Raw genomic sequence first — 21,221 nt, 5'->3', positions numbered from 1 at the left:
GATTTTCTATTTCTTCCTGGTCGAGTTTTGGAAAGTTGTACTTTTCTAAGAATTTGTCCATTTCTTCCACGTTGTCCATCTAATAGGCATATAATTGCTGACAGTAGTCTCTTATGATCCTTTGTATTTCTGTGTTGTCTGTTGTGATCTCTCCATTTTCATTTCTAATTTTATTGATTTGATTTTTCTCCCTTTGTTTCTTGAAGAGTCTGGCTAATGGTTTGTCAATTTTATTTATCCTTTCAAAGAACCATCTTTTGGTTTTGTTGATTTTTGCTATGGTCTCTTTTGTTTCTTTGGACACTTTAAAAGCAGTCCTAAGGGGAAAGTTAATAGCAGTACAGGCATACCTCAAGAAAACAAGAAAAAAGTCAAATAAATAACCTAACCCTACACCTAAAGCAACTAGAAAAGGAAGAAATGAAGAACCCCAGGGTTAGTAGAAGGAAAGAAATCAAGTTGTTTATTTCAACAAGCATTGAAACGATGGTTTTAGGTCCGAGATTCAGTAATAACAGTGATATAAGCCTGTTAATATGAACAGACAATATACCAGGATTTAATAGTTCATGAATGAAGATTGTGACCTTGAGGCCCATTGCTCTTTGTAAATTGTTATTTTATGCTTAGTTTCAACATTTCTTTACTTCTTTTAGATCAATGAAATTCTTTTGATTAAGTCTGTAAAAGCTTGTTTCACTTGCTTGTTCCTCAAGCTATAAACAAATGGGTTTAACATAGGGGCAATTGAAGTAGTAAGCAACGACACACACTTATTAATTGTCACTTCATCCTTTGCTGAAGATTTGACATAGATGAAGATACAACTGCCATAAGTGATAGAAACCTCAATCATGTGAGAAGAACAGGTAGAAAAGGTCTTCATCTTTTGCGGGGCAGAAGGGAACTTTGTGATGGTCTTGATGATGTATATATATATGACAGAACTACACACAGAAATGTCCCAATGTCAGTCAACACAGCAACAGCAACAACCATCTGTTCTATGAACCATGTGTCTGCACAAGAGATCTTCATCATAGGAGAAGCATCACAGAGAAAATGATCAATGACATTAGAATCACAGAATTCTATGTTTAAGCCCGGGCAGAGTTGTGGAAATATGACCAGCCAACCTGCTATCCAGCAACAGACAACAAGCCATCCACAGACTCTGGCGTTCATGATGGTTGCATAACATAAGGATTTGCAGATGGCCACATAATGGTCACAGGACATGATGGCTAGGAGGAAAAATTCTGTTATTGCAAAAAGAAAGACAAAAAATAGTTGACTAACACAAGCCTTATAGGAAATAGTCTTGTCCCCAGTTGATAAGCTGTATAAGAAACTGGGAATGCACACCGTGGTGAATAAGGTTTCTAAAAAAGAGAAGTGTTTGAGGAAAAAGTACATGGCAGTTTTAAGGTGAGAGTCTACTAAAGTGAGTATAATGATGGTTAGATTCCCACTGACACTCAATAAGTAGGATACAAACAGAAATATAAAAATCAAAACCTGCATTGGAGAATCATCTGTCAGTCCTAGCAATATGAATGTAGGTAATGATGTATGGTTTCTCATTGCTGACTTATACTTATCAAACTCCTCAGAAACTCAAGTGACATTGAACTGAAAAAACTTGCATGAAATTGTGAGGCCATAGCTATTGGGTGAAAATATCCAATCACAGCAATGAATAGTCATTTTATTTCGTGAGTCATGCTAATGATGAGTCAAAACTTCAGAATTCTCAGCTATTTTGATGTGCATTATAGAAATCCTTATGATCATGTTTTTCTGATATGTTTTTACTAGTGTTCATATACCACCTTGCATGCTCTCACATCTCTATTTTTCAATTAATCTAAACTCTGTCCTTTATTCTCTGAAATATATTAAGCTTTAGAATTAGAAATGTCATCCATGTGATACTATTTTGTAGATATTATAATGTTCTTTTGCTCCTAATAACTCTTCACTACTCACGAGTTTGAATGAGCACACATGTTTTTTGAAGTGTGAGTTCCTGTTAAATGCGAATAAATGGCTGAGTTTGACATTTTATACAGAGTCTGGAGATCATGTGTGCAGTATTTGAGTGTTTGCTGTTACTGCAATGACTAAAAAATTATTTCATTTTATATATTTTGCTTTTGGTATCAGAATTGTCATCCAAATAATACCCATTTGCTTTCCAGGCTTGCTATTCATCCTGAAATTTCTACATCAGTATCCAACTTTCCTTCCATTTTTCACTCTAATAGAACACAGTGTTTGATAAGTACTACATAAACAAGTTTCCTGCTGCTATATTGGGTAAAAAACTATTATATGCCAAAACTAAAAACCCTGAAGAATTTAACCTCAACTGTTAGTACTTGCAAGGTCATAAAGGAAGAGAAGAGACAGGATGAGACACGATTGAAGGACACTTAAGGACACATGACATTTCCTTTTCAAATAGTAATTTGCATTGGATCCTGCAACAGAAAATGACATCAGTGGTAAAATTAGGAAAATCCAAACAAAATAATTATTTAATTAATTTATTTCCTAGGTAATCCTTCTTTCCTCTGAGACCCTGAAATCCTATGATTCCCAGTAAGTCTCTTCCTGTGTCTCTAGGGACACACAGGCCCCAGTGAGGGAGGCAGCACTTCGCACATGCTCAGTCTGAGGGATCCCAGATGGAGGGTCAGTAGCCAGCATGCAGCCCCAGCTCTAGGCGGTGGTAGCGGGTGGCCAGGGAGCACAAAGGACCTGCTGCAGCAGAAGCAGCAGCAACCTAGGTGACCACCCTAGCCTGGCCATGAACTGGATCCATCCTTAAATCTCCATTTTAATTATTAACATTTGTATACAGTGTATACAATGCTGTTAAAGTACTGCACTCAATATGCCAGAAAATTTGGAAAACTCAGCAGTGGCCACAGGACTGGAAAAGGTCAGTTTTCATTCCAATCCCAAAGAAAGGCAATGACAAAGAATGTTCAAACTACCGCAATTCACATTCACAATTACACTCAATTCACATGCTAGCAAAGTAATGCTCAAAATTCTCCAAACCAGGTTTCAACAGTACATGAACTGAGAACTTTCACATGCTCAAGCTGAATTTAGAAAAGGCAGAGGAACCAGAGATTAAATTGCCAACATCCGTAGTATCATAGAAAAAAAAGCAAAATTCCAAAAACATCTACTTCTGCCTCATTGACTATGCTAAAACCTGTGACTGTGTGGATTACAACAAACTGTGGAAAATTCTTGAAGAGATGGTAATATCAGATCACCTTATATGCCTCCTACAAAACCTGTATGCTCGTCAAGAAGCAACAGTTAGAATGGGACATAGACAACAGACTGGTTCCCAAATGGGAAAGGAGTATGTTAAGCCTGTATATCATCACCCTGCTTATTTAACTTACATGCAGAGAACATCATGTGAAATGCTGGGCTTTATGAGGCACAAGAGGGGATCATGATTGCCAGGAGAATATGAATAACTTCAGATATACAGATGAATCACCCTTATGGCAGAAAGTGAAGAGGAAAAAAAGAGCCTCTTGATGAAAGTGAAAGAGGAGAGTGAAAAGGCTGCCTTAAAACTCAATATTCAGAAAACTAAGATCATGGCATCTAGTCCCATCACTTCATGGCAAATAGATGGGGAAACAATGGAAAGAGTAATAGACTTTATTTTCTTGGGTTCCAAAATCACTGCAGATAATGTCTGCAGCCATGAAATTAAAAGACACTAGATCATTGGAAAAAAAGCTATGACAAACCTAGATAGCGTATTAAAAAACAGACATTAGTTTGCTGACAAAGATCCATAGAGTCAAAACTATGGTTTTTCTGGTAGTCATGTGTGGATGTGACAGTTGGACCATAAAGAAGGCTGAAGGCCAAAGAATTGATGCTTTTGAATTGTGGTGTTGGAGAAGACTCTTGAGAGTCCCTTGGACACCAAGATCATACCAGTCAATCATAAAGGAAACCCACCCTGAATATTCATTCGAAGGACTGATGCTGAAAGTGAATCTCCAATACTTTGATCACCTGATGTGAAGAGCATACTCATTAGAAAAGACCCTAATGCTGTGAAAGATTGAAGGCAGGAGGAAAAGGGGATGACAGAGGATGAGACAGTTGGATGGTGTCACTGACTCAGTGGACATAAATTTAAGCAAGCTCTGGGAGATGGTGAAGGACAGGGAAGCCTGGCATGCTGCAGTCGATGGGGTCACAAAAAGTTGGACAAAACTGAGTGACTGAGCAACACAATACAATGTTAATTCCTTGGCAATAATTATTGCACTATGATTATGCAGGATGCCACCTTTAGGAGAGCTGTGTGAAAGATATCTGGGAACTGTCAGCATTAGTATGTAAAATCTTCTGCAAGTACAAAATTATTTCATAATTAAAAATTTACCAAATATAAATAAAAAAAGAAAGCCAAAACGAGCAGCAGTATGCTGGAGCATCTTCCATGAATTATTTATTGGGTACAACATGATTTCTCTTCCAGTGGTTTCTGCTTCTTCAGCTGTATTTTTTGATGATGTCCATTTTATTCTCTCCATACATAGATAAGATGTAATTTGAAACCAACATTTACAGTTAAAATTACAGTTTAATATTAATCTGCAATACTTGAATTGCATGGATTCTATCTGACCTAAAAGCCAGAATTTTAGCATCAACTAAAAGATGCTTGGTCCTTAGAAGAAAAGTTATGAACAACCTAGACAGCATATTAAAAAGCAGAGACATTACTTTGTTAAAAAAGGTCCATTTAGTCAAAGCTATGGTTTTTTCAGTAGTCATGTATGGACGTGAGAGTTGGACTATAATGAAAGCTGAGAACTGAAAAATTGGTGCTTTTAAACTGTAGTGTTGGAGAAGACTCTTTAGAGTTCCTTGGACAGCAAGGAGATCCAACTAGTCCATCCAAAAAGAAATCAGTCCTGAATATACATTGGAAGGACTGATGCTGAAGCTGAAACTCCAATATTTTGGCCACCTGATGCAAAGAACTGTCTCATTTAAAAAGATCCTGATGCTGGGAAAGATTGTGGGCAGGAGGGTAAGGGGATGACAGAGGATGAGATGGTTGGATGGCATCACTGACTCAATGGACATGAGGTTGAGTAAACTCTTGGAGTTGGTGATGGACAGAGACATGGCATGTTGCAGTCCATGGGGTTGCAAAGAGTCGGACACGACTGAATGACTGAACTGAACTGAATAAGACCTGAAGTGCTTTTTTGACCCACTGATATTATACTCCTGTGATGAGAATGTTCATGTTTAGAAAGGAAAGTTACCTGTGAAAGAGCTCTTCAGTGTTTCCACCAAAGTACTTGTTCATTTTCCAGAAACCAAAGTAATGTCTTGACAAGTTTGAGTGGAGTCTGTTTCCTGATACAACTCTATTCATTACCAGCTTCCCACTGCTGTTTTTGCCTTCACTAAAGTGATACTGATGTATGTAGATTTTTCAAGTTTTGGCTTAGTTTGACTTCCTGAGAAAAGCTTTCTAGCCTACTACGCTTGTCTCTTTGCTACCTCTAAATATGTGAGTGTAATTTTGTTAGCATTGGGCTATGTTTTGTTCATTGAGATTCCAAAACAGCTAGCCCTATTCAAAGTTTAGGGAGTGCAATAAATATGTTTATTATAAAATTTACAAATTTTATATGTACATGTGACTCAGAACAAGCAGCTTGCTTTCTCAACTAGTGAAATTTCCCTTCTCTTTTATGGTAATAAGACCTGAAGTGCTTGGAATTCTTTAATATTAGTATGTAATCTCACATGGATATCCCCAATTTTCTTCTACAAAGGGCCAATTAGATGTTTTTGTGTTTTAGATTTAGTGAGGTATAAATGATATAAAAATTCACATACTTAATATATGCCATATATAATCTCTGTTGTCCACTCTCCTTCATTTTAAAAATGAGGTCTTTAAAATTTAAAAATCATTCTTTGCTTCCTTGCAATACAAAAAAAATGGCTATATGTCATATTTAGTCTTAGGCTAAAAGAAATTCATTTAAAATTCTTGCTTCAATCAAAAAGATTATATATTTGGTCTTCTTTCTGATTATTTACATCGCAGCTAAGTCAAATATTGCTTATCCTTCCAGCATTGTCTGGATACCCTGTCATTTTTCTATGCTGCTGAACCAAAAGGCATTTGCCTTAGAAGTTTCAATTAAACAGTTACTTGAAGTTTCATTTTGTTGCCTTAAAAATTCTCTTCCTAATCATTAAGAAAGGCTGGGGCTTCCTTGGTGGCTCCTGGTAAAGAATCCATCTGTCAATACAGGAGATGCAGGAGGCATGGGTTCCATCCCTGGGTTGCAAAGATTCCCCTGGAGGAGGAAATGGCAACCCACTCCAGTATTCTTGCCAGGAGAATCCCATGGACAGTGGGCCTTGGTGAGCTACAGTCCTTGGGGTTGAAAAAGTGTCAGATATGACTTAGCAACTAAACAATAACAATTATTAAGACAGATATTAGCTTCCACTTGGTGCCTAGTCCCACAGTTTAGCCTAAAATGTTTAAAGAAAAACAGAGTAAAGGAAGTACAGGGAATGTTTTGCCTAAATGTTAGCCTACCTATCTCAACACCAGGTTAAAGGTCATACAGAGATAGCACTGAGTTTCCAGTGGTGGGACAGGAATGAATTGTTTCTGCAGCCCAGGTGCCTCCCCTAAGTCCTGTCACCACAATTCCAGAGTATCCAACTCTCCCAAGCACTTCAATCAGCCTGGGTGTCCTAAGGAGATGCCACCATTTTCTTCAGTCATTCATATTCTACATTCTTAAGAACACACTCATGTAATTAACTGACATTGACCTTGATATATATGTTAAAAAGTGAGTTTCCATTAAAATGTGAAATACTATTAGTGGATGGGGTCACCGAATGATAATACATAAGTAAATAAGTCACTCAATGGATCTAGAATTCACGTATTTTATGTGTATGAGGTTATGGCTGCTGCTGCTACTGCTGCTGCTGCTGCTAAATCGCTTCAGTCGTGTCCGACTCTGTGCGACCCCATAGACGGCAGCCCACCAGGCTCCCCCGTCCCTGGAATTCTCCAGGCAAGAATACTGGAGTGGGTTGCCATTTCCTTCTCCAATGCATGAAAGTGAGAAGTGAAAGTGAATTCGCTCAGTTGTGTCTGACTCTTAGCAACCCCATGGACTGCAGCCCACCAGGCTCCTCCGTTCATGGGATTTTCCAGGCAAGAGTACTGGAGCGGGGTGCCATTGCCTTCTCCGGAGGTTATGGCAGAGAATATATAGAGCATCTGTCTAAAATTCCACTGTATTTATATCAACTTCATTGTATTGATATGTGAAAACTGCTTATCGATGACAGCTCTGTACTTGCTAATCACATTGAGAAGTCACACTTTAGAAGTAGTTGTTGAAACCTTCATAAAATATTAAAATGTCAAACCATATCAGTTACTTTGATAGATTTTTCTCAGAGGAAAGCATCATTCTGGAGTTCAGAAAAGGTAAGGAAAATGACATTAAAAAACAAACAAACAAAAACCTCTCTGATAGTTGTAACCTCTGATGGTCACCAAACCCCAAAGTTGCAAAGGGTGAAAAAAAAAATCATCAGAATGGTCTTATGGTGGAAAGAAAGGAGGGTGGTCTCTGCCCATTCTTAGGAGCACAGTCATACTCACAGAGGGCTCTGCAGTTGGAGAGTATCACTAAGTCATCCTCCACCCACACAAGATGAAGATTTTCTCTACAGAGAGTCTGCCTTCCCTTGAGTTCAGAAAGTCTTTACTCTGGAACTACAGAGCTAACAGTAATTTAAATGGCTAGATAGGGATCTCTCTCTGCTGCTGGGAAAGTTGATATTCTGATGTTTCTGGCAGAGGGGCATATTTCTATACTGACAGAATTTCCCCTTTAAAAAATTGACCTAATTTTTAATTAAGTGAAACAAACAAATATGTCCTTGGTGGCCCTATCTTAAGCATTACTAATGAATCTCTGGTGTAATGCGCCAGATTTGGGGATAGAGAGGGGAGCACAGACCTGGGGAAAACGTCTTCAGACAGACACCTATAAATAACATTAGCATCAGAACAGGCCAAGTATGCAATAATTACTACCAGATTATAAGACAAAAGGCAACCTTCTCTTTTTTTATTTCATCATTGTTAGGCATTTATAATATGATAAAGACAATTTTTCCAATGTAGTAATTCTGCAAAAATGGTTGGTGTCAGTATCACTATTCGGATAATAGAGAAAAAATCTTTTATCAAAAAAAAAGGCAAATTGATAACTTACTGTTGACAGTTTTCAGAAATACCTCCCAGATATTTATAATTCTTTGGCTTTCACATTTCATGGGCCTTTTCTAAAAAAAATCAGGTATAGTTGATTTACAATGTTATGTTAATTCCTGCTATACAGCAAAGTGATTCAGTTATAAATACACATACATTCTTTTCTATATATTTTTTTCCTTATGGTTTATCCACAGGAGATTGAATATATTTCTCTGTGTTATACAGTAGGACCTTGTTGTTTATCCATTCTATATACACTAATTTGCCTCTACTAACCACAAATTCCCACTCATCCACCCTCCAACATGCCCCCTCTTGGCAACCACAAGTCTTTTCCCCATGTCTGTGAATCTGTTTCTTTTTTGTAGATAAGTTCATTTTGAAGAAAGCTGAGCCCCGAAGAATTGATGCTGTTTAACTGTGGTGTTGGAGAAGACTCTTGAGAGTCCGTTGGACTGCAAGGAGATCCAACCAGTCCATTCTGAAGGAGATCAGCCCTGAGATTTCTTTGGAAGGAATGATGCTAAAGCTGAAACTCCAGTACTTTGGCCACCTCATGCGAAGAGTTGACTCATTGGAAAAGACTCTGATGCTTGGAGGGATTAGGGGCAGGAGGAGAAGGGGATGACAGAGGATAGGATGGCTGGATGGCATCACTGACTCGATGGACGTGAGTCTGAGTGAACTCCAGGAGCTGGTGATGGACAGGGAGGCCTGATGTGCTGCAATTCATGGGGTCGCAAAGAGTTGGACACAACTGAGACACTGAACTGAACTAAACTGAATAGGCACATTTCAGAGAAGGCAATGGCACCCTACTCCAGTATTCTTGCTTGGGAAATCCCATGGACGGAGGAGCCTGGCAGGCTACAGTCCGTGGGGTCGCGAAGAGTCGGACATGACTGACCGACTTCAGTTTCACTTTTCACTTTCATGCACTGGAGAAGGAAATGGCAACCCACTCCAGTATTCTTGCCTGGAGAATCCCAGGGACGGGGGAGCCTGGTGGGCTGCCGTCTGTGGGGTCACACAGAGTCAGACATGACGTGAATTAGCAGCAGCATAGGCACATTTTAAAATGCTCTCCTATGCTGCATTTTAATATACCAATGTGTAATCTTCCTTGACTATGGCTTTTATTAGCTGATTGAACTTTTTAAGCGTAAGAAGTGTATGAGTTGATTGGAAACTTTCCCCCCAATATTTGCCAAGTTTCCACCCATAAATTATTTCTCTTCCCCATTCCTTTTTTTGCTTATTCTGTGACTCAAATTACATATTAGATAGATTTTAACATTGTGCCATAGATCCCAGAATCTCTGTAAATTAAAAATAATCTATTTTTCCTCTTTTTGAGAATGACACAATTCAAATCTACTTTCAAAATTGTTGGTTTTTGTTTCTGTAATCTATCCATTGAGTAAGCCCAAAGTGTGACTTTCTTCAGAAACAGATTATATTTTGCATTTCTAACATTTTTCTTTTAATACTATGTGTTTTCTCTTCCTCTTCTGGGACATCTTAACTTTTTATTATCTTCCTTTATTTCATAAAGCATGGTTGTGTAAGATTGATTTAAAGCTTTTGTGCAATGCTACCAATATCTGAGTCATCTTGGCCTTGGTACCAAGAGATTGTCATTTTGGTAGATGAATGTCTTTTGAAATGGGTCACATTTTACTGATTGTTTGTATATTCAGTGATTTTGGATTGTGTCCTCACACTGTGAATATTTCACTGCATAAACTCTGGGTTGTTTTATTTACCTTAAAGGTATGAAATTTTATTCACCTGACAGGCAATAAACCCTGTGAGATTCAAACTACAGCTCTGTCTTGTCTTCTTTAGTGTTGACTGAACTCTGTTTAACATGTTAAGCCTTGGCTAAAATTGCTTTTCTTATTTTGTTGTTTGGACCATAGTTATCTGGTTCAGGGTTCATTCTAAATAATATTCATGCTTATATACATACTTAAGGTCTGATCTGCTGTGACTCTCTCAGGAATTCCTACATCTGTCTCAGACCTGCCCAGATACTTTACCACGTATCCTGTTATTCTATCGAGTGTTCTATAAATGACAATTAGTTCCAGTTGGTTGATGAGTTATGGGGATCTTTTATATCCTCCTGGTTTACTGTCTAATATTTCTATTTATTACTGAGTGAGGAGTGTTTAAGGGTTCAGCTATGATTGTATATTTTTCTTTTTTTTTGATTTGTTATCTCATTTTTTTGCAACCTATACTTTGAAGTTCTATTGCTGGGGATTCCATTGCTTGGTTAGTTTGCTTCCATAAAAATGTAACATATGGTGGAGAAAGACAACAGAAATTCATTGTCTAGCAGTTATGGATGCTACAGTTCCAAAATCATGATGTTGGTAGATTGGTTCCTTCTGAGGAAGAGGAAGCCGAGGAAGAATCCCATCCATGCCTCTCTCTGAGCATCTGGTATTGTCAGTATCCTTGTAGTGTTTCATCACTGCAGTTTCAGATCTCTAGTTTTTGCCTCCATTGACACCTGGCCATCCTCTTCCTCCATATCTCTGTCTTTACATCATCTCGCTATTCGTGTCTGTCTCTGAATCCAAATTTATCCTTTTAATAAGAGCATCTGTGATATTGGAACAGAGCCCATCCTAATGACATCATCTTAACTTGGTAGGGGGTAGGGCTGGAGATAAAGGGGGCTAGGGCCAGAGCCAGTGTGAGATATGGCTTCTCTTCTGCTCAGTGGCCATCACTGTCTATTGGGGGTTGGGTCAGGTTCCCAAGTTGCTGGAGCAGAAGACCTGAGGGTTGCGTCTGAGCTGGTCTGTTCCTTTTAAGTTTGGGCTTGCTTCTTTCCCCTTTCTGCCCAGTTCCATGTGGATCTTTCTTGAAGCCTTGGTTGTACATGACTCCTGCCAGTCTCTAGTTAACTCTCAGTGACAACTGTTCTTCCTGTGGCTGTATTTTTCATGTGTTTGTGGAGGGGGAGGTGAGTTCCATGTCCTCCTACTTTCACATCTTCTTTCTGGGTACAGTATTCTTGTTTAGGTTTTATTTTCCTTTCATTATTTTGAATATATCATGCTGCTCCCTGTAGCCTGTAAAGTTTCTGCTTGTAAGTCAGTTATAGTTCCTTTGTAACTTCTAATGTGATGTTGACTCCTTCTAGTGTATTTAAAAATTTCAGTTATTGTATTCTTCATATTGGGCTTCCCTGGTGGCTCAGTTGGTAAAGAATCTGCTTGCAATATGGAAGACATGGGTTTGGTTCCTGGGTTGGGAAGATCCCCTGGAGGAGGGCATGGCAACCCACTCCAGTATTCTTGCCTGGAGAATCCTGTGGACAGAGGAGGCTGGTGGGCTGCAGTCCTGAGGTTGCAGAGTTGGACAGGACTGAATGACAAAGCACAGCACACAACTTTCTTCATCTCTGTTTCTTCTTTATATTTTCTCTTTATTAAACTTCTCACTATGTTCATCCATTCTTTTACTGAGTTTGTTGAGCATCTTTGTGATCTTTACCTTGAATTCTTTATCTGGTAGATTACTTATCTCCACATTGTTAACTTTTTTCTGGGGTTTTGTCTTATTCCTTACTTTGGAATGTATTTTTCTGTCCCCTTATTTTTCCTAATTCTTTCTATTATTTCTATGTATTTGGTAGGTCAGTTATATTTCCAGATCTTGGAGAAATGATCTTATGTAGGAGATGTACTATGGTCTCCACTCTTCTCTGGTCACCAGAGAGATATGCTCTAGAGTTGCCCCCTATGTGGGTTGTATGGGCCCTTCTTGGATACTCTCACTGGTGCCTGCTTTCAGGTGTGCAGGATCTTCTTTTGGGACAGTTAGGTGCAGGGGCTGTGGGGGTTTGAAGCTGCTAGCAGCCTACTGGATGTTGGGTTGAGTCTCAGGTGGTTGATCGTTAGCCTCAGGGGTTTTGGGGGCTGTACTGGATTGCTGAAGGGCACAACTTTGTCTTTCATCTGGCTCCTCAGTTTGCCAGGTGCCAGAACTGGTGGTGACCTGCTGGTTTGTGGTTAAGCACTCTGCACTAATGGGCTAAAGGGAGGATTCCAATTTGGCATTTGCCAGCACATGTGTCCTCGTGGTAGAACAAGTTTTCAAAAATATCTGCTGCCTGCCTGCGTGTGTGTGTGTGTGTGTGTGTGTGTGTGTGTGTGTGTGTCCCCAGGGACAGTCCAGTGGTAGCCTTCTGCCTCTGGAGGTTCTCCAAGATCACAGCAAGTGGAGGTCACCCAGGTTCCTTTCAAATTACTACCTCTGCTTTGGGAGTCAGAGTATGTCCTTTAATACCTGCAGCTGTCCCATACGCAAGTCCTTCTGGTTTTCAAAACAAGATATTCTGGGAGCTCATCTTCTGGGTGTAGGATCCCCAGACTGGGGACATTGTTTTGTGGCTCAGACCCCTAACTCCCTGGGAGGATACGTGCATTTGTTGGTCACCTACCCTGGGTTGTGGGTCTTAACTATAGCTCATCTCTGCTCCTAATACCATTGTTATTTCTTCTTTATATCTCTATATCTGTATCTCTATCTATCTAGAGAAATAACTAGAAGCAAACTCAGGGTCTTCCTATCCTGCTGTCTTAGCTCCAGAATGATTTTTTTTTGATTTATGAATCATAATGGTTAATGTAGTTTTGACAATTAAAACAGGAGCGGGGAGAGAGAAAGAGAGAGGAGAGAAGATGGGAACAGATATAGAGGATTTGATACCAGGCTGACTGCCAAATCATTTTTGGCATGAAGTGATGAAAATCTTTAGGAGATAAGGGTTAAAATCTTATTAATAAAACTTAAAAGCAAATTAACAGAGGCCCAGAAAAACTAGGCAAAACAGAGAATACAAAGTATAATTGAAATTGGCAAAATATTCTATTCCTTCATCTCAAGGAAGAAGTTTGAGTAAAAGGTGAGAAAAGGGGCGGTCCTAAGATGGCGGACGAATAGGACAGGGAGACCACTTTCTCCCCGACAAATTCATCAAAAGAACATTTAAACACTGAGTAAAGTCCACAAAACAACTTCTGAATGCTGGCAGAGGACATCAGGCACCAAGAAAAGCAGCCATTGTCTTCGAAAGGAGATAGGAAAAATATAAAAGACAAAAAAAGAGACAAAAGAGGTAGGGACGGAGCTCCATCCCGGGAAGGGTGTCTTAAAAAGAGAGAAGTTTCCAAACACCAGGAAACACTCTCACTGCTGAGTCTGTGCCGAGCCTTGGAAGCACAGAGGGCAACATAATAGGGAGGAAAAATAAGTAAATAATTAAAACCCATAGATTACGAGCCCAATGGTAACTCCCCCAGCAGAGAAGGAACACAGATGCCTGCACTCGCCACTAGCAAGCGGGGGCTGGGCAGGAAGGTATGGGCTGCATTGCTTAGAGTAAGGATCGGGCCTGAATGCCCCCGAGGGTAATCAGAGGGAAGTAATTTGGGGTAGCAAACCAGACTGTGGGATAGCTACCACGTGAAAAGCCCTAAGACACTGCCAGGCCCACGCACAGAACAAAAGGTGGAACAGAACTAGCCGGCTGCAGACCATCCCCCTTCAGTGACAGGCAGCCAGAGACAGAAGGGGGCAATCACAGCCCCAGAGAGACATTTTCTACCAAACTGCAAGCAGGCTTTTTTACTTACTAAGACTTCTTGGGGTTCTGGACAGTCATCCACCTGAGAAAGTGCACCAGTTGTACACCCAGAAAACCGAGTGGCAGGGATGGGAGAGGCAATAAGTCTTAGTGACCGCTCTCGCCAAACACCTCATCACCCGAGCTGCTCTGAGCTGGGAAGGGCACAAAATGCAAGCCCAAAGGAGTCTGTGCCTCTGAGGACTACCCGAGTGCCTGAACCTGAGCGGCTTAGACTTGGAAGGTGATTGCAGCCCAGGGCTGGCCTCGGGTGGTTCCCACGGATCAATCTAGAGCCTGAGCTGTGTGGGCAGGGAGGATGCATGCGCTGTGAGTGGGGGCAGGCCCAGTGTGGCTGAGACACTGCAAGCACATGCCAGTGTTATTTGTTTGCAGCGTCCCTCTCTCCCCACAGCGCGACTGAACAAGTGAGCCTAAAAAAGTGTCCACCACCGCCCCCTTGTGTCAGGGAGGAAATCAGACACTGAAGAGACCAGCAAAGAGAAGCTAAAACCGAGGGAACCGCCTTAGAAGTGACAGGTGCAATAGAGTAAAACCCTGTAGTTAGTACTGACTACATAGGAAGGGGCCTGTACATCTTGAGAAATATAAGCCAGACCAAGAAACTATCCAAAAATGAACGGACCCCACACTGCCCACAATAACACAAAAGAAAGTCCTAGATATATTTTTACTATTTTTACGATCATTCTTTTCTTTTTCTTTTCTTCTTTTTTTCTTTTTCTTTTGTTTTCTTCTTCTTTTTATTTTCTTTTTTTAACTTTTTAAAAAAATTTAAGTTCTCTATTACTAAATTATTTTTCACTTTTATAGCCTACTATTAGTTTTCAAAAAAAAAAGACTGTTTTTTAAAGCAAACTTCATATATATATTTTAATAACTTTTGTGACTTTGTTTTTTTTTTTTTCTTCTTCTTTTCTTTAATATTGTATTTTTGAAAATCCAACCTCTACTCTAGAATTTTAATCTTTGCTTTTTGGTATTTGTTATCAATTTTGTACTTTTAAGAATCCAATCTAAGTACCTATTTTTACTTGGGAACGAGATTACTGGCTTGACTGCTGTCTCCTGCTTTGGACTCTCCTTTCTTTCCAGTAGGTCACCTCTGTCTCCTCCCTTCCCCTTCTCTTCTCTCCCCAACTCTCTGAATCTCTGTGTATTCCAGACAGTGGAGGACACTTAGGGAGCTGATTACTGGCTGGAACTGTCTCTCTCCTTTTCATTCCCCCCTTTTATCCTCCTGGCCACCTCTGTTTCTTTCCTCCCTCTTGTCTTCTTTGTATAACTCCATGAACATTTCTGAGCAGTCCAGACTGTGGAGTGTACATAAGGAAGTGATTACTGGCTAGCTTGCTCTCTCCTCTTTTGATTCTACCTTATCTCATTCGGGTCACCTCTAACTCCTTCCTCCCTCTTCTCTGCTCCATGTAACTCTGTGAACCTCTCTGGGTGTCCCTCACTGTGGAGAAACTTTTCATCTTTAACCTAGATGTTTTATCAGTGGTGCTGTATAGAAGGAGAAGTCTTTAGACTACTGTAAAAATAAGACTGAAAACCAGAAGCAGGAGGCTTAACTCCAAATCCTGAGAACATCATAGAACACCTGACTCCAGGGAACATTAAGTGATAGGAGCTCATCAAACACCTCCGTACCTACACTGAAACCAAGCATCACCCAAGGGCCAACAAGTTCCAGAGAAAGACATACCACGCAAATTCTCCAGCAACACAGGAACACAGCCCTGAGCTTCAATATACAGGCTGCCCAAAGTTACTCCAAATCCATTGACATCTCATAACTCGTTACTAGGAACTTCATTGCATCCCAGAGAGAAGAAATCCAGCTCCACTCACCAGAACACTGACACAAGCTTCCCTAACCAAGAAACCTTGACAAGCCACCGATACAACCCCACCCACAGCAAGGAAACTCCATAATAAAGAGAACTCCACAAACTGCCAGAATACAGAAAGGCCACCACAAACTCAAGAATATAAACAAGATGAAGAGACAGAGGAATACCCAGCAGGTAAAGGAACAGGATAAATGCCCACCAAACCAAAAAAAAGAGGAAGAGATAGGGAATCTACCTGATAAAGAATTTCGAATAATGATAGTGAAAATGATCCAAAAACTTGAAATAAATATGGAATAACAGATAAATAGCCTGGAGACAAGGATTGAGAAAATGCAAGAAAGGTTTAACAAGGACCTAGAAGAAATAAAAAAGAGTCAATATATAATGAATAATACAATAAATGAGACAACACTCTGGAGGCAACAAATAGTAGAAAAACGGAGGCAGAAGATAGGATTAGTGAAATAGAAGATAGAATGGTAGAATAAATGAATCAGACAGGAAAAAAAGAAAAAAGACTTAAAATAAATGAGGACAATCTCAGAGACCTCCAGGACAATATTAAACGCCACAACATTCGAATCATAGGAGTCCCAGAAGAAGAAGACAAAAGGAAAAACCATGAGAAAATACTTGAGGAGATAATAGTTGAAAACTTCCCTAAAATGGGGAAGGAAATTATCACCCAAGTCCAAAAAACCCAGAGAGTCCCAAACAGGGTTAATGCAAGGCAAAACACCCCAAGATATATATTAAACAAATTAACAAAGATCAAACATAAAGAACAAATATTAAAAGCAACAAGGGAAAAACAACAAATAATAATCAAAGAGGACACTAATAGATGGAGAAATATACCATGTTCATGGTTCGGAAGAATCAATATAGTGAAAAAGAGTATACTACCCAAAGCAATCTATAGATTCAAAGCAATCCCTATCAAGCTACCAATGGTATTTTTCACAGAGCTAGCACAAATAATTTCACAATTTGTATGGAAATACAAAAAAACCTTGAATAGCCAAAGCAATCTTGAGAAAGAAGAATGGAACTGGAGGAATCAACCTGCCTGACTTCAGGCTCTACTACAAAGCTGCAGTCATCAAGACAGTATGGTACTGGCACAAAGACAGAAATATAGATCAATGGAACAAAATAGAAAGCCCAGGGATAAACCCACGCACCCATGGACACCTTATCTTTGACAAAGGAGGCAAGTATATACAATGGAGAAAAGACAATCTCTTTAACAACTGGTGCTGGGAAAACTGGTCAACCACTCATAAAAGAATGAAACTAGAACACTTTCTAACACCATACACAAAAATAAACTCAAAATGGATTAAAGATCTCAATGTAAGACCAGAAATTATAAAACTCTTAGAGGAGGACATATGCAAAACACTCTCAGACATACATCACAGCAGGATCCTTTATGACCCACCTCCCAGAATATTGGAAATAAAAGCAAAAATAAACAAATGGGATCTAATTAAAATTAAAAGCTTCTGCACAACAAAGAAACTATAAGCAAGGTGAGAAGAAAGCCTTCAGAATGGGAGAAACTAATAGCAAATGAAGCAACTGACAAACAACTAATCTCAAATATGTACAAGCAACTCCTGAGGCTCAATTCGAGAAAAATAAATGACCCAATCAAAAAATGGGCCAAAGGACTAAATAGACATTTCTCCAAAGAAGACATACAGATGGCTAACAAACCCATGAAAAGATGCCAAACATCACTCATTATCAGAGAAATGCAAATCAAAACCACAATGAGGTACCATTTCAGGCCAGTCAGAATGGCTGTGATCCAAAAGTCTACAAGCAATAAATGCTAGAGAGTGTGTGGACAAAAGGGAACCCTCTTACACTGTTGGTGGGAATGCAAACTAGTACAGCCACTATGGAGAACAATGTGGAGATTCCCTAAAAAACTGGAAATACAACTGCCATATGACCTAGCAATTCCACTGCTGGGCATACACACCGAGGAAACCAGAATTGAAAGAGACACGTGTATCCCAATGTTCAGGCTCTACTACAAAGCCACAATGATCAAGACAGTATGGTACCAGCACAAAGACAGAAATATAGATCAATTGAACAGAATAGAAAGCCTGTTTATATTAACCAGCACTGTTTATAATAGCCAGGACATGGAAGCTACCTAGATGTCCATCAGCAGATGAATGGATAAGAAAGCTGTGGTATATATACACAATGGAGTATAACTCAGCCATTAAAAGAATACATTTGAATCAGTTCTAATGAGAAGGGTGAAACCGGAGCCTATTATACAGAGTGAAGTAAGCCAGAAAGAAAAAAACCAATATAGTATACTAACGCATATATATGGAATTTAGAAAGATGGTAATGTCTACCTGTATGCGAGGTAGCAAAAGAGACACAGATGTATAGAACAGTCTTTTGGACTCTGTGGGAGAGGGAGAGGGGGGGATGATTTGGGAGAATGACATTAAAACATGTATAATAACATGTAAGAAATGAATAGCCAGTCCAGGTTCAGTGCAGGATACAGGAAGCTTGGGGCTTGTGCACTGGGATAACCCTGAGGGATGGTATGGGGAGGGAGGTGTGAGAGGGGTTCAGGATGGGGAACATGTGTACACCCAAGGTGGATGCATGTTGATGTATGGCAAAACCAATACAATATTGTAAAGTAAAACAAAACAAAACAAAACAACAACAAAAAAACACACACAAGGGTATTCCCATAAGGATAACAGCTTATCTTTCAATATAAACTCTTCAGGCCAGGAGGGAATCACAAAACATACTTAAAGTGATGAAAGAAAATAACCTACAGCCCAGATTGCTGTACCCAGGAAGGATCTCACTCAAATATGAAGGAGAAATCAAAAGCTTTACAGACAAGCAAAAGCTAAGAGAATTCAGCACCACCAAACCAGCTCTCCAACAAATGCTAAAGGAGATTCTCTAGCAGGAGACACAAAAAGGGTGTATAAACTCGAACCCAAAACAATAAAGTAAATGGCAACAGGATCATACTTATCAATAATTACCTTAAACGTAAATGGGTTGAATGCCCCAACCAAAAGACAAAGACTGGCTGAATGGATACCAAAACAAGACCCCTATATATGTTGTCTACAAGAGACCCACCTCAAAACAGGGGACATATACAGACTGAAAGTGAAGGGCTGGAAAAAGATATTCCATGCAAACAGAGATCAAAAGAAAGCAGGAGTAGCAATACTCATATCAGATAAAATAGACTTTAAAGCAAAGGCTGTGAAAAGAGGCAAAGAAGGACACTACATAATGATCAAATGATCAATCCAAGAAGAAGATATTAAAATTATAGATATATATGCACCCAACATAGGAGGACCACAATATGTAAGACAAATGCTAACAAGTATGAAAGGGAAAATTAACAATAACACAATAATAGTGGGAGATTTTAATACCCCACTCACACCTATGAATAGATCAACTAAACAGAAAATTAACAAAGAAACACAAACTTTAAATGATACAATAGACCAGTTAGACCTAATTGATATCTATAGGACATTTCATCCCAAAACAATGAATTTCACCTTTTTCTCAAGTGCACATGGAACCTTCTCCAGGATAGATCACATCCTGGGCCATAAAGCTAGCCTTGGTAAATTCAAAAAAATTGAAATCGTTCCAAGCATCTTTTCTGACCACAATGCAGTAAGATTAGATCTCAATTACAGGAGAAAAACTATTAAAAATTCCAACATATGAAGGCTGAACAACACGCTACTGAATAACCAAAAAATCACAGAAGAAATTTAAAAAATTCAAAATATGCATAGAAACGAATGAAAATGAAAACACAACAACCCAAAACCTATGGGACACTGTAAAAGCAGTGCTAAGGGGAAAGTTCATAGCAAGAGAGGCATACCTCAAGAAACAAGAAAAAAGTCAAATAAATAACCTAACTCTACACCTAAAGCAACTAGAAAAGGAAGAAATGAAGAACCCCAGGGTTAGTAGAAGAAAAGAAATGTTAAAAATTAGGGCAGAAATAAATGCAAAAGAAACAAAAGAGACCATAGCAAAAATCAACAAAGCCAAAAGCTGGTTCTTTGAAAGGATAAATAAAATTGACAAACCATTAGCCAGAGTCATCAAGAAACAAACGGAGAAAATTCAAATCAATAAAATTAGAAATGAAAATGGAGAGATCACAACAGACAACACAGAAATACAAAGGATCATAAGAGACTACTGTCAGCAATTATATGCCTATTAGACGGACAACGTGGAAGAAATGGACAAATTCTTAGAAAAGTACAACTTTCCAAAACTCGACCAGGAAGAAATAGAAAATCTTAACAGACCCATCACAAGCACGGAAATTAAAACTGTAATCAGAATTCTTCCAGCAAATAAAGGCCCAGGTCCAGTCGGCTTCACACCCGAATTCTACCAAAAATTTAGAGAAGAGCTGACACCTATCCTACTCAAACTCTTCCAGAAAATTGTAGAGGAAGGTAACCTTCCAAATTCATTCTATGAGGCCACCATCACCCTAATACCAAAACCTGACAAAGATCCCACAAAAAAAAGAAAACTACAGGCCAATATCACTGATGAACATAGATGCAAAAATCCTTAACAAAATTCTAGCAATCAGAATCCAACAACACATTAAAAAGATCATACACCATGACCAAGTGGGCTTTGTCACAGGGATGCAAGGATTCTTCAATATCTGCAAATCAATCAATGTAATACATCACATTAACAAATTGAAAAATAAAAGCCATATGATTTTCTCAATAGATGCAGAGAAAGCCTTTGATAAAAGTCAGCATCCATTTATGACAAAAACTCTCCAGAAAGCAGGAATAGAGGGAACCTACCTCAACATAATAAAAGCTATATATGACAAACCCACAGCAAACATTATCCTCAATGGTGAAAAGTTGAAAGCATTTCCCCTAAAGTCAGGAACAAGCCAAGGGTGCCCACTCTCACCACTACTATTAACATAGTTTTGGAAGTTTTGGCCACAGCAATCAGAGCAGAAAAAGAAATAAAAAGAATCTAAACTGGAAAAGAAGTAAAACTCTCACTCTTTGCAGATGACATGATCCTCTACATAGAAAACCCTAAAGATTCCACCAGAAAATTACTAGAGCTAATCAATGAGTATAGTAAAGTTGCAGGATATAAAATCAACACACAGAAATCCCTTGCATTCCTATACACTAATAATGAGAAAATAGAAAGAGAAATTAAGGAAACAATTCCATTCACCACTGCAACGAAAAGAATAAAATACTTAGGAATATATCTACCTAAAGAAACTAAACAC

General features: G+C 39.1%; 1 pseudogene; it reads right to left on the bottom strand.

Annotated features, from left to right (window-relative positions):
* Window positions 1-652: 652 nt before the first annotated feature.
* LOC113893721 lies at window positions 653-1,584 on the bottom strand (annotated as a pseudogene).
* Window positions 1,585-21,221: the final 19,637 nt, after the last annotated feature.

The sequence above is a fragment of the Bos indicus x Bos taurus genome, chromosome 5 (genome assembly GCF_003369695.1).
Source record: "Bos indicus x Bos taurus breed Angus x Brahman F1 hybrid chromosome 5, Bos_hybrid_MaternalHap_v2.0, whole genome shotgun sequence".
Taxonomy (NCBI): domain Eukaryota; kingdom Metazoa; phylum Chordata; class Mammalia; order Artiodactyla; family Bovidae; genus Bos; species Bos indicus x Bos taurus.
Note: the sequence above shows the minus strand (reverse complement) of the source record. Positions and strands in the feature narration are given on the sequence as shown.